This window comes from Halichoerus grypus, chromosome 8 (genome assembly GCF_964656455.1).
Source record: "Halichoerus grypus chromosome 8, mHalGry1.hap1.1, whole genome shotgun sequence".
Taxonomy (NCBI): Eukaryota; Metazoa; Chordata; class Mammalia; order Carnivora; family Phocidae; genus Halichoerus; species Halichoerus grypus.
Window position 1 is genome coordinate 91291955 of NC_135719.1, and position 13871 is coordinate 91305825.

The 13871-nt window shown below is 40.8% G+C and overlaps 1 long non-coding RNA gene and 1 pseudogene across 1 annotated transcript; one reads left to right on the plus strand and one right to left on the minus strand.

Annotated features, from left to right (window-relative positions):
- Window positions 1–390: 390 nt before the first annotated feature.
- On the minus strand, window positions 391–11494 carry LOC118547850 (uncharacterized). The gene is made up of 2 exons (XR_013440665.1): window positions 11135–11494; window positions 391–653 (listed from the first exon to the last, which is right to left on the minus strand). It is a non-coding gene; the product is annotated as an uncharacterized LOC118547850 (long non-coding RNA).
- LOC118547848 (large ribosomal subunit protein eL39 pseudogene) lies at window positions 7471–7873 on the plus strand (annotated as a pseudogene).
- Window positions 11495–13871: the final 2377 nt, after the last annotated feature.

A 13871-nucleotide genomic window follows, 5' to 3' on the forward strand; every position in this document is an offset into this window, starting at 1 on the left:
TTCAGTAGATGAATCCATTCCAAGCCGCCTTTCTCACCTCTCTTTAAGTTGGCAACATAAGGGTTTTGTTTTTGCTTTTCAGAAAGTGACTCAGGACTTAATTTCCTGAATTTCAATGATCTTGCTTCCTACTGCTGATCCTCCAGGTCTAGCAGTCCTTAACTTTTGCAATGTTCATTCTTTTCCTTTTAAAAATATAATTGAAACTAGTGTGGGTTTTTTCATTTTTTTAAAAAAGATTTTATTTATTTGACAGAGAGAGAGAGCACAAGCAGGGAGAGCGGCAGGCAGAGGGAGAGGGAGCCTGATGCGGGGCTCGATCCCAGGGTCTCAGGATCATGACCTGAGCCGAAGGCAGATGCTTAACCGACTGACCCACCCAGGCACCCCTTGTTTTTCATTTTTTCTTTTCCAAGGAAAGCGTTTTTTTTTTAAGTTAACATTTTTTATCAGATCAAAATCTACAACAAGAGCTGCTATTTATTGATGTGGCAGAAATTGTACTAAGTGATTTATAAGTATTATATCGTTTGCTTCTTGCACCAACCTTGTAGGTAGGCATTCTTCTGAGGGGAAGTTAAGTGACTTGCCCAGGTCACTCAACGTCTAGGTGGCAGGGGTAGAGCAGAGTCCATGTTCTTAATCACAGCTGCCTAATTATAAAAACGTATGTGTTTATTGAAAAATATTTGGAAAAACAGAAAGTCTGAAGAAATCAATTTCCCTGAAATCCTGTCTACTGAAATAAACCACCATTAACATTATTTTCAACCTTTTTCTCTGCAGATATATCTTTTGCATATATACAATATATATTTTCATACAGTGTTAACTGAAAAGCAGGGAACAAAACTATACTGAATAATTCTACTTTTGAAAATATCAATAGGGGCAGGTGGGGGGCTCAGTCGTTAAGCGTCTGCCTGCCTTCGGCTCAGGTCATGATCCCGGGGCCTTGGGATCGAGCCCCGCATTGGGCTCCCTGCTCCGTGGGAAGCCTGCTTCTCCCTCCCCCACTCCCCCTGCTTGTGCTCCCTCTCTCACTGTCTCTCTGTCAAATAAATAAATAAAAATCTTTTTAAAAATAAAAAATAAAAATATCAATAAATAGGACTCTTACTCCACATTCATCATGTCTTTTTTTTTTTAAGATTTTATTTATTTGAGGGGCACCTGGGTGGCTCAGCGGGTTAAGCGTCTGCCTTGGACTCAGGTCCTGATCCCAGGCTCCTGGGATGGAGTCCCGCGTCTGGCTCCCTGCTAAGCAGAGAGTCTACCTCTCCTTCCCCCCCGCCCCGGGGGGCTCCTGCGTTCTCTCTTTCTCTCTCTCTCTTACAAAAATAAATAAAATTCTTAAAAAAAAAAAAAAAAACTTTATTTGAGCGAGAATGAGTGGGGGGGAGGGGCAGAGGGAGAGGGAGAAGCAGGTTCCCAAGGCAGACACTTAACGACTGAGCCACCCAGGCGTCCCCCATCATGTCTTTTTACTCTAACATGATGTAATGAGTATTTTCCAATATCATTAAATATTACTCAGAAACATGATTTTTAATGGCCACATTTCATTATGTAAATTTCCTATCATTTAATCTTTATGTTGATACCTTTTCTTCTACCATAAATAAAATTGTGGTAAACCTCTACATATAGTTTTGTTCTATTCTTATGAATGGTCAAATATATATTGAGCTCCTAGTATGTACTAGCTACTATGCTAGATATAAGAGAGAGAGTGGTGAGCAAAAGAGGCATGGTCTCATCCTTTAGGGAGTTAGCAATCCAGTGAAGGAGATTTAATCCACATTAACCCACTGAGCACAAAAATCCCTGTAAATACATACTGTGATAAAAAGGAAAGGCACATGTTGCTGAGAGCATGTACCACCAGAGAGTCTGCTTTCATCTGGGGGATTACAGAAAACCTCTCCAAGGAAGTAATAATGGGCTTGAGATCTGAGTGAAAAGTAGGAGCTGGATGAGCAAGGATGCTGGACAAGAGCATTCTAGGCAGTGGGAACAGTAAGCGCAAAGGTCCCGTAACAGGAAGCAGCACAGGGCACTTGCGGAGCAGTCAGCACAGCTGGAGTAGATGTAGCTGGAAAGCAAGAGGGAATGGGAGCTAGACAGGTGGGGGAGGTAGCAGAAGGGTGGAGGTTGGTGCCTACAGGCCTCATTGAAGGTCTTTTTTTTTTTTTTTAAAGACTTATTGATTGATTGATTTTAGAGAGAGAGCATGCATGCGCACACGCATGTGTGAGTGCAAGCCAGGGCATGGGGGCGGGGGGGGCGGTAGTAGAGGGAAAGAATCTCAAGCCGACTCCCCACTGAGCGTGGAGCCCACTGTGGGGCTCCATCTCACCACCCTGAGATCACAATCTGAGCCAAAATCAAGAGTCAACCACTTAACCGACTGAGCCACCCAGGCCCCCCTCATTGAAGATCTTGATCTTTATCCTAAAATGTAAAAAGACTGAAGGATTGTAAACAGGATGAACTCTGAGTTGGGAAAGATTCCTCTGCTTACTGTATGGAGGACATGCGGGAGATGCAGCATGAGGAAGCTTGTGAGGAAGCTTGACAATAATCCTGGTGAGAAATGATAGCAGCCTGGGCCAGGGGCACGGAAGAGGTGAACAAATCTGAGAGATCTTCTAGAAGGTAAGATTTGGAGGATTGGTGATGGATTGGTTAAGGAAGTGTGAGGGAGAAGGAGGTGTGGGGCCCGGCTTCTGACTTGCAGAACTAAAGGCACAGACTTCAGTCAGGAACACGGACAAAAAAGCAAGTTTGTGGGAGGTAGTACAGTCATGAAGCTGGGTTAGGAAATCTTTTTCTTCTTTTGCAAAGAACCAATTTTTATAATCTTGGTTTAATTTAAAATTTAGGAGTTTAATTTCCACATATTTGGGAATTTCCTAAATTACTTGTCATTATTAATTTCTAATTTCACTCCATTGTGATCAGACAACATATTTTGTTTCAATCCATTGATTCAAACCAGAAAGGCAAAGATAATCCTTTCTTTTGTTTTCCCTTTAATCTTCCAGGACTCAGCATGGCACATGGTGGCAGTTACTAGAAGAACCAAAGTATCATCCCATAGATTAGTTTACTGGTCCTAGGGGAAAACACAACTGTGTAATGGGAGGATCAGACTGTGATCATCTGACCACACTGATCAATCATGAACTCACTATCAGTGGGACAACCCGATAATGTGTGCACCTGATGTGATGCAGTAAGAAGGACACAGAATCATCTAGGAAATATTCCTATCAAAAATGTTTAGCCTGTGTGGCTCAGATGGTTAAGCCTCTGCCTTCGGCTAGGGTCAGGATCTCCAGGTCCTGGGATCAAGCCCCATGTTGAGCCCCATGTCAGGCTCCCAACCTAGTGGGGAGTGGGCTTCTCTCTCTCACTCTGCCTCTCCCCCTGCTTGTGCACTGTCTCTCTCTCTCTCAAATGAATAAATTAAAAAAAAATCTTTACTAAAAAAAAGAATGTTTAGCCTGAGTCTAACCAACCTTTTAGATCTAACTGCCAGCTTACAGGAAATGCAGGGAATAGGGAAACAAGGAAAATGACCTCACAGGAAACCATGAGACAAATCCAGAAGGTGGGACATTCTACAGGACATACTGAGTTTCTTCAACAAGTCAGTGGCATTAAAAAAAGGAAAAAAAAAAAGGTTGTTGGAGACTGTTCTAGATTACAGGAGGCTTAGGAAGAACAAAAACCAAATGTAATATGTGGACTTTGTTGGACAGTGGTTCAAATATACAAGCTGTAAAAAGACATTTTGGGGACAATTAGGGAAATTTGAATATATATCGGGTATTAGATTATATTAAGAAACCATTAATTTGTTAGGTGTAATAATGGTCTCTCTTTGATACACAGCCAGGGCTCAGAATCTCAGGGTCAGGCCCAGTGGGATTCAAGCAGCAGACCTGGGTGTCTACAAGACCAAGAGTAGGCATAATCTCCCCGGACTTATCTCAGCAGTGAGGAGAAAACCTCTGCTCCAGGAATATAGCTGGATAAGAAGTAGGTGCTAGGGCGCCTGGGTGGCTCAGTCGATTAAGCATCTGCCTTTGGCTCAGGTCATGATCCCAGGGTCCTGGGATAGAGTCCCACATCAGGCTCCCTGCTCAGCGGGGAGCCTGCTTCTCCCTCTCCCACTACCTGCCGCTCCTCCTGCTTGTGCTCTCTCTCTCTTAAATAAATAAATAAAATCCTAAAAAAAAAAAAAGTGACTGCTAAGGGTCTGATGTCTGAAATTATGGATGGCAGGTCTGGAATTCATAAAAATTCCAGTAAGCCCAATAGTTTCTTGGAAAGCAAGGGAATTTCACTGCCATGAAGATTGTTCTAGAGCCCCCAGGGATCCAATGTTATGATTGATTCTTATAAATAAATCAATAATAAGTAAGTCATGTGCTGCCCTACTTTTCATGTGTTCTATGTCACTGTCCAGGAGGAAATGAACCTTTCCTCTTAGCATTCTTGGTAAAACTTCAGCTTTGCTCAGTTCTCCTTCACAGCTCCTTCTTCATGTCCGCACACGCAATGTGGGGATATGAAAGTCTGCACTAGTAAATGGAATCTCTTATCTTGCTTTAGAATAGGCTTATGTTGGGGCGCCTGGATGGCTCAGATGGTTAAGCGTCTGCCTTTGGCTCAGGTCATGATCTCAGGACCCTGGGATGGAGCCCCACATCGGGCTCCCTGCTGAGATTCTCCCTCTCCCTCTGCTGCTTCCCCTGTTTGTACACTCTCTCTGTCAAATAAATAAAATCTTAAAAAAAAAAAAAATAGGTTTATGTATCCTAGGAGCTGAATTTCCTGCTACCTTAAAAAAAAAAAAAAACGAAGCAGTTGCGATAGTTTGGATTTTGTCTATCTTGTTTTCTATTAATGTAACTATTTGTAGAATTTATCTTGCTGTTTTATCTAATTATCATCCTAATGAAATCAACCAGAAATTGGACAGCTAGATCACCATAGTTTGGATGGCCACCTACCTAGTTCCACTGACCTTGGTCCGGAAATACTGTGGAAAGTAAGTTTCACAAGTCTTTATTTAGATCTCACTTCTCTTATCTCGATGTAGAGCTTGCAGCCCGGGTCCTACATAACATTTCTAAGTACTGGGGAAAAGAGGAAAGGAGGGAATTTACATTTTTTTTTTTTTTTTAAAGATTTTATTTATTTATTTGAGAGAGAGAGAATGAGAGACAGAGAGCATGAGAGGGAGGAGGGTCAGAGGGAGAAGCAGACCCTCTGCCGAGCAGGGAGCCCGATGCGGGACTCCATCCAGGGACTCCAGGATCATGACCTGAGCCGAAGGCAGTCGCTTAACCAACTGAGCCACCCAGGCGCCCGGGAATTTACATTTATTGAGTAGCTATTATTGGCCAGGCATTATACTATTTCACCTATGTTCACTCACTTATTTGGGGATGAATATAAAGTAGTAAAGGCGACTGGCTCTAAAAAATGAAATCAGAGACAGAGAGAGAGAGAGATCGGGAGGGAGGAAGGGAGAAGCAGGGATGTGTGGGGGAAGCAGGGATATAAAACTGGCAAAACGTTAACAATTACGGAATCCAAATGGAGGGTATACAGGTACTCTGTACTATTATTCAACTTTAACATTTTTTCACAATTATGGGGCACCTGCCTGGCTTAGTCAACGGAGTATGTGACTCTTGATCTCAGGGTTGTGAGTTCAAGCCCCACGTTGGGCGTAGAAATTACTGAAAAAAAAAAAAATCTTAAAAAAAATATTTTTTTCACAATTAAAAAAAATTTCCTAAATACTTAAATGTAGTTATCATATGACCTAGCATATAACTACTAAATACATAGCCAAGAAATGAAAACTTACATTTGTACACAAGAAAACTTGTACACAAACGTTCTTATTTATGAGAGCGAAAAAGTGGAAACAACTCAAGAGCCCATCAACAGATGAACAAATAAACCAAAGTGGTATATCCGTACAATCGAATATTATTTTAGTTGGCCATAAAAATGAATGAAGTTCTGATATATGCAATGACATGGATAAACTTTGAAAGAATTCTGCTAAGAAACCAATCACAAAAAACACACATCTTATGATTCCATTTATATGAAATGTCCAGAATAGGCAAATCTCTAGAAACAGAAAGCAGATTAGTGGCTGCCTAGGGCTGAAAGTAGGAGGTTGAGGTGGAGTGATTGTTAATGGGTATGGGGCTTCTTTTGTGGGGCATGGGGGATAAGAATGTTCTAAAATTAGAATGTGGTGATGGTTACATAACTGTGACTATACTAAAAAAAACAATGAATTGTACACTTTAAATGGGTAAATTGTATGACATATGGATTATATCTCAATAAAGCTGTTTAAAAAAAAGGATAACAGATCAAGACTGCCTGGGTTTGGATCCTCTCTACCACCTTCTTTGTCATTTTACCTTGGACAAGTTATTTAAGCTCTAGGCTACAGTTTCTAAACTAAATAGAGGAGTAATAGCATCACTACTAGCCTTGTTTGGAGGAATAATCTGTGAGATAATCTATGTGAAGTGCCCGTAGTAAATTCTCAATAAATGTTAGCTATTATGATGATGATGATGATGATGGATTATCCAACAACCTTAGAGTTTGGTACTATTCTCATTTTTCAGATGAGGACTCTGAGGCCCACAAAAGTTAATACTTTGCCCAAGGTCATGCACCTAATAAAGGAGCAGATATTCTGATGACACATGACTGTAAAAGCCAGGCTTTTCCACCATGTAATTTTGCCTGCTAGAGTAGATGTATCTTTTGTGGTATAATATGCATTTATATAAGACGCTTTAAGAATTATGTAATTAGGGCGCCTGGGTGGCTCAGTTGGTTAAGCGACTGCCTTCGGCTCAGGTCATGATCCTGGAGACCCGGGATCGAGTCCCACATCGAGCTCCCTGCTCAGCTGGGGGTCTGCTTCTCCCTCTGACCCTCTTCCCTCTCTTGCTATCTGTCTCTCATTCTCTCTCTCTCAAATAAATAAATAAAATCTTAAAAAAAAAAATGGTATTATAAAAAAAAAAAAGAATTATATAACTAGGGGCGCCTGGGTGGCTCAGTCGTTAAGTGTCTGCCTTCGGCTCAGGTCATGATCCCAGTGTCCTGGGATCGAGTCCCACATCGGGCTCCCTGCTTGGCAGGAAGCCTGCTTCTCCCTCTCCCACTCCCCCTGCTTGTGTTCCTGCTCTAGCTATCTCTCTCTCTGTCAAATAAATAAATAAAATCTTTAAAAAAAAAAAAAAAGAATTATGTAACTAGGCCCGCATCAGACTCCCTGCTTAGCAGGGAGTCTGCTTCTCCCTCTGATCCTCCCCCCTCTCATGCTCTCTGTCTCATTCTCTCAAATAAATAAATAAAATCTTTAAAAAAAAAAAAATTATGTAACTAGCTTTCTCTTTCTCACCACCATCCTACTCTGCGTGGCTGACTGCTTCTTGCCATGTCTTTTCACAAGACTTTCAGAATCAAGCGATTCCTGGCCAAGAAACAAAAGCAGAATCGTCCCATTCCCCAGTGGATTCGGATGAAAACTGGTAATAAAATCAGGTACAACTCCAAGAGGAGGCACTGGAGAAGAACAAAGCTGGGTCTGTAAGGCGTCACACATCATGAGATGACACACTTAACTGGCACACGTATTTAATTAAGCTGCGTGAAGATCATGTGTTCTATCATTCTGTAAACATCCTTCTTACCTGGCCATAGACTTGTCTAATCACGGAAATTTTTCTCTGTGACTATGCCTCTGTACCAGTAGGTTGGTTCGGTAATAAATTTGAGACCTTTCGGCTCTACTGCTGTTGTGTTTCTGATTTGTGAAGGACTGAATCGCCCCACCTGTCAGATCATGCATAGCACTGTCAGAACTTTCTGCAGTGACAGAAATGTCCCTTGACAACCAAATATGTAAAGTGTGGCTAAGGGGCGCCTGGGTGGCTCAGTGCCTTAGGCCCAGGTCATGATCTCAGGGTCCTGTGATCGGGCTCCCCACTAAGCAGGGTATCTGCTTGCCCCTCCCCTGGCTCGTGCTCTCTCTTTCTCAAATAAGTAAATAAAATCTTTAAAAAAAAAAAAAGAATTATGTAACTGCATGTGAGAAATTAATATGCTAAAAAAAGTCTAATTTTGACATAGCTTTTTTTTCTTTTTTTAAAGATTTTATTTATTTATTTGACAGAGAGAGAGACAGCGAGAGAGGGAACACAAGCAGGGGGAGTGGGAGAGGGAGAAGCAGGCTCCCCGCAGAGCAGGGAGCCAGATGTGGGACTCGATCCCGGGACCCTGGGATCATGACCTGAGCCGAAGGCAGTCGCTTAACCGACTGACCCACCCAGGCGCCCCTTGACATAGCTTTTTATGCCAAAGTGATATTATTTAATATTCCCCAAACTGCTCTAGCTCAATCCTCTGACATAGTGATCAATAAGATGACAATTTGTCAGTGTGCAAAACAAGCAGACTTCCCCTCTATCCATGTGGTATATCTGAATGGCCCTGGGCTATTTTTACAGCAAGATTAATGGAATTAATCATGTATTTTCTAGGTCCAGCACAGAACACTTCCCACCTTGTGTTATGGCTATTTACATATATTTCTTCTCTTCTCTTCTCAGTAAAAGAATGCTAAACATAGAATGTATTCACTCAATTGCTGTTTTTTTTTTTTTTTTTTAGATTTCTTTTTATTTATTTGACAGAGACACAGCAAGAGAGGGAATACAAGCAGGGGGAGTGGGAGAAGGAGAAGCAGGCTTCCCGCTGAGTAGGAGCCGGATGTGGGGCTCAGGACCCTGGGATCAGGACCTCAGCCGGAGGCAGACGCTTAACAACTGAGCCACCCAGGTGCCCCCATTCAATTGTTTTGAACAAGTGAGTGAATGAACAAAAAGATGAACAAATACATGCGAGCCACACACTTTAACAGTCACTGGCTCTAATACTGGCAATATACTTTCCTACAGATTGTGCACTTCATGCTAAGGGCCGGATGGAGAGTAAGATTTACAACTAAAGAGTTAAGGTACTCTTCATCCCAGAACTGGACAAAAAGTCCTAATAACTCTTATTAAGCTATAAATTGAACTACCACATATTTCCAAAAGTACTGACTGTTCCCATTTAATCACCTCCCTCTTTACTCCCCTCCCAAAACCATACACATGTACACAGCTGGGATTTTCCTGCTTCTTCCTTAAATTTGTTAAACAATGCCTGATTAACAATCTAGTAATAGAGCTGTATTTAAGTAGTACACACTGTGAAAAGCCTTCCGGCTACCATAGGACACCAGTCTAACTGAGTATTTAAAAAGATGTCTAGGGTGCCTGGGTGGCTCACTTGGTTAAGCGACTGCCTTCGGCTCAGGTCATGATCCTGGAGTCCTGGGATCGAGTCCCGCATCGGGCTCCCTGCTCAGCAGGAAGCCTGCTTCTCCCTCTGACCCTCCTCCCTCTCATGCTCTCTATCATTCTCTCTCTCTCTCTCAATAAATAAATAAAAATCCTTAAAAAAAATTATTAAAAAAAAAAAAAAAAGAAGCAGAAGTCTAGCCTGCTACAGCCAACTAGACCTGAGTTCTACACCTTCCTGGATGGCAACTGCATACGTGGTACTCAGGGCTGTGTCTGGCACATACTAAGCATGTAGTAAACGTCTTCTGTATGAATGAATGAAATTGTCTGCTTTTCTTTGGCTCCTAATCATCTTGCCCACATTTTGTATTAGAATTCCCATTTTCCCAGGTACAGATTTGAGTTCCACTGTGGGGACTAGGGGCAAGGCTTTAGATGAAAAAATAAGAGGGACAGTTGAAAATCCATCCAATTAGAGAAAGAGGAAAGTGAAGGGATTTATAAAAGACCAGAGTTTTTTTATGCAAAATATTATCTATGGGTTTGAGCTCTGTGCAGGTCAACTTAGTTCTCTTTCTTCTGTGGCCATGGTATGGTCCTAAACCTGTCATCTTCTGTTAATGTATGCCCTTAAAGAGGGAAGGGAACGCAAAGCAAGAAGGAAATCCAATACCAATTTTGAGGGCGGGGGGGAAGCCTCTCAAAACACAGGTTCTACTAAGTCAGTGATGTCATCTTTAAAGATGACATAACGTTTTAATGCACTCAAAGACCATGAAGATTATGAGCCTCCCTGATAATTCCCTGACTACAGGCAAAATAAATATCCAGAGATTAAATGAGGCAGGATATGCTACTGTAAAATGTGGAAGCACAGGACCGCTTGGATCCTCCACAGTTCACATGAAAGTTCATTCTCTTGTTCAACAACCTTTTTATTTAAATGCTTTCTATATACCAGGAACTATTTTAGGGGCTGGAGATCCAAATTAGGGGCTAAAAGAATGTGAAGCATGAAGAATATCAGGAAATATTCAGAGGAGAAAGTTGCAAGAAATAATATGGGTAGAAACCTTCTCCCAACCCTGTAAGGCTCCACAGAGTACTGACTAGTCTTTTTCTTCCTTGACAGATAACTTTTTGAAAGAATAATGTAGGGGTGCCCTGGGTGGTTCAGGTGGTTAAGCATCTGCCTTCAGCTCAGGTCACTATCCTGGGGTCCTGGGATCCAGCCCCGTGTGTGTGTGTGGGGGGGGGTCCTGCTCACCGAGGAGTCTGGTTCTCCCTCTCCCTCTGCCCCGCCCCCCCGCTTGTGCACACACTCTCTCAAATAAAATGCTTAAAAAAAAGAATAATCTATACCTCTACTTCTGTACAGAATTAAGAATGAACATTTAGAAACTTTTATAGAAATTTGACATGGCCATGATCTCCAAGCCTGTCATCAGTGGACCTGTCTTGTTGAACAGAGTGTAGACCAGTTAGGTTGTCATCCAACTCTCAGGGTACCTTGCACCTGGTGCAAGCGACATACTAGTCACGCACAGCAGGACTGCTGTCAGATTGGAAATTACAGATACTGTGCTTCACCACAGACATTCGAAAAGCACTGGTCTATACCACACTGTTTCCACTTCATCACTTGTTCAGTCTTCAAGCCATTTCAAACTGGCATCAGCCCTCCCCACTCTGCTGAAAATGCCACAGGAAATGTCACTGACCTTCTTATGGCCAAGTTTGGTGGATTCTTTTATGTCCTCATGGTATGTGGCATCCCCAGCATTTGACACCCTTTGTTCCTGTAACGTTACGGAAGTTGTGTTCTCCCACCTTGCCGACAACTCCTTCTTTCTGTCCAGGCTTCTCTTCTGCCTACTCGTTGGCCTGTTTCTCTTCTCATGTTACACTCACACAGATTACTGCTGGGCAATCTTACTGATGTTCCATGGTTTCGACTATAAACTGTTGACTTCTAAATCTCTATTTCCAGGGTTATAAACTTGATGGTACACTAATGTGCTTAGAATATTTACAAAAGAAATCAGTTTAAGTTAAAAAAGCAAGATAAACAGAGAATCCATTTTCTTTTACAATTATTTTCAAAAATTATATATTATTTAGCCCCAGAAACCATTTTTAATCCAAATGAAATCATATAGGAAACTCTGATATACAAAACAAAATAAAAGCAGTTCCTCTGAAATGGATGTGAGCCCTATTCATTTAGTCCTTTACTTCTTGGGGCTCTCAGGTAATAGCTAAACCATGGGGTTTCTTTCTTTCTTTTTTTTTTTAAAGTAGGTTACATGCCCAACATGGGGCTTGAACTCACAACCCTGAGATCAAGAGTCATATGTTCTACTGACTGAGCCAGCCAGGATTTTTTAACTTGGGGTCTTTGGATGCCCAAGGGATCCATGGAAAGAATTCAGGGGACCTATGAAAAATTACATCTTTTTTTAAAAAAAGATTTTATTTATTTGAGAAAAAGAGAGTGCGTGAGAGAGAGCACGAGCAGAGGGGAGGGGCAGAGGGAGAGTGAGAGGCAGATTCCCCACTGAGCAGGGAGCCAGCCCAGGGGGCTCACTCCCAGGACCCTGGGATCATGACCTGAGCCAAAGGCAGACACTTAACTGCTGAGCCACCCAGGTGTCCTGAAAAATTACATCTTTATTTTAACTAACCACTACTTGAAATCTATTACTTCCTTAAACTATGAATATAGACCAAAAAAAAGTTATGAATATAGACCATAAACCACAGTACTATCAGCAGTACTTATGGGCTCGTCACCAATAGAAATCACACATTCAAATCATATTATGTTATCGCAGATCTCAAAGTATCATTTACATTCATCACTACATATTATGGTAGTTATTATATTACCACTAGACACTTACATAATGTGTTAATAAAAAAGCATATATATTAAGGTATCACTTTTGATGGATGTATTTTATATATATAAATACATATATATATGTAAATTTTAAAACATTCTAAGTAGGGATCCATGGTGCAAGAGGCTAAGAACCCCTGTAGAAACTCAGGGTTTTGTGACAATTACCCACATGGAACACATAACTCCCAAAGTAAGTTCTCTACTTTGGCCCTAGCCCTTCTCCAAAAGGATGTAATGGAAGTGGTGATTAAAAAGGCCCTTTTTGTTCTTTATTTTATTTTTTTTATTATTATTATCTATTCATGAGAGTCAGAGAGACAGAGAGAGAGAGGCAGAGGGAGAAGCAGGCTCCCCGCCTAGCAGGGAGCCTGATGCGGGACTCGATCCCAGGACCCTGGGATCATGACCTGAGCCACCCAGGCGCCCTGTTCTTTATTTTAAAGAGATATTCAGTGAAGAAAGAGGCTGTTGGAATCTCATTTCAAATAACTCTGTATTTGAGGGGAAAATGTCTTGATTTTTTAAAAAAACATTCTTCTCTAAATGCTATTTAAAGCACACTTCTATGAAATTTTTTCTCTTTCAATTCTTTTTTCCTGTATTCCCTCAATGCTTATTCAATTGCTTATCACTGAATACTTATTAGTTCACAGGTCTATTTTGTCTTGCCAACTGGATTATAAAAGTGCCCTTGAGAAGTTTATTTCTCAGGATGGTGAGAATAGTGTTCTACAAATAGACATTCAATAAATGTTTCCTGATGTGTATAAGGCCTTTCACAAAAGTGAACTTATTTACCATAAAAGCAATAATAAAAACCAATATGGTTAAGCAATGTTTATTACAAGGTGCTGAAAAAAGAGGAATCTTTGGTTCTGGATAGTATTTTGTGAAAGGAATTAAGATATATGTTTATAAATAGCTTTTACTTACTAGTAAGAATTAAAAATCTTCCTTAATAAAAAGTGGTCTTTCAGATAATCTGAAAATTCCATTTTCTATCACCGGCAGAGTGGGACAGGCTTTCTCTAATGAGCAGATTATATGAATATTGCTAAATTCTTTTTGATCCAGGAATTCAGCCATGATTTTTAAAACTATAAGATAAACTCTACTTCAAAGATGTTATTTATATCTATAGTAGTTTTAACTTTTTCTTACCTATTGAAACCATTGTTTTATGAACATTACTGCCAATCAGGTTTGTAAATCTAAATTCAAGTAGCAGAAGTATGACTTTTTAACCAATGGTTTATTTCAAAATGCTTTCATTAAAAAGGTGTTAATATTTTTTCTTTCCACATTTACAAATTTCCTAATAAGCCTCTTCCGAGCCAGTCTGATGTTTAAATGATCTTAAATGTCAATAATACTAAAAATATAACTAACAATTTCCAAATAGTGGTTAATTTTTTTAACCATTAATTAACCTTTAATTTGGAAATCAATCAAGTCCTGTCACTTCTACATACCTCTTAAATACACTCGTCCCAAGTGCATTTGCCACTGCCTTAATTCAGGCCTCCTAACTGCCTCCGATTTCCTCACCCTCC